The sequence below is a fragment of the Danio aesculapii genome, chromosome 25 (assembly GCF_903798145.1).
Source record: "Danio aesculapii chromosome 25, fDanAes4.1, whole genome shotgun sequence".
NCBI lineage: Eukaryota > Metazoa > Chordata > Actinopteri > Cypriniformes > Danionidae > Danio > Danio aesculapii.
Genome location: NC_079459.1, coordinates 31,403,735 through 31,404,624, shown reverse-complemented (window position 1 = coordinate 31,404,624; position 890 = coordinate 31,403,735).

Here is an 890-nt window from a genome sequence, read left to right as displayed (position 1 = left end):
ATCCTGGAATAACATTAAGGGATGTGTTTACCATTTATGTTAACTTTAGGCTTACGCTTAGGTTTATGCACTTCTATATGATTGTTATCCAACTATTATTCCCCTCTGATTTTGGGAATAATTTACAGTTATGGCTGGGTTTAGGAGCAGGGAATAGGTATGGATTACATTTTTAAACAAAAATGATGTTCCAGGATCAACACAGATGTTAATCCAGGATCGCATCGTATTTGGCAAAATCATGACGTGCTGAGACCCATATAGGTATTTTCAGTCCATTTGTTTGGTGCACACCAAGATTTGTAACACTTATTCAAATCAACCACTCTAAAAGGAGCAATTGTACAAGAGTTTGTTTTATTCGAGCAAAAACTGACTTGTGTGAAAACACAACTGTGAAAACCCTGAGGACTATTTGGGATATTTTAGACTCCCTAGGAAGTGTACACACATCCAGAGTGTTTTAAACCTAGAAAGAAAATCAAGGACTGTAGTAGCACAACTGTATTTGGGTCGATTTGGTTTGTGCAGCAGGTCTGCTAAATTTCTTTCTCTCTGGCACGCGACTGAAATACTCTCTTGTTCTGTTTCCGTGAGCCCTGGAGAGCAGCTCTGGATCAAATTAAAGCTGGCAAAGACAGCAACTTCTCCTTTATATATTTCTCCCCTCAGATCTTGTCTCTCCTTTTTTTACAAGAGTGTCCTTCTTGTGTACAATCTTTGGCCTGCTTAAAGGAATAAGTTTGACCAAAAATGAGGATTGTCATGTCATAATAAACCTGTTAACTAGACCAGATGACGATCCAAATGGTTCATTAAATGATCTGCTGAATGGTCTGCTAACTGAGAAATATTATTAGATGCACAGTCAAATAAAGCAGACGCAGATA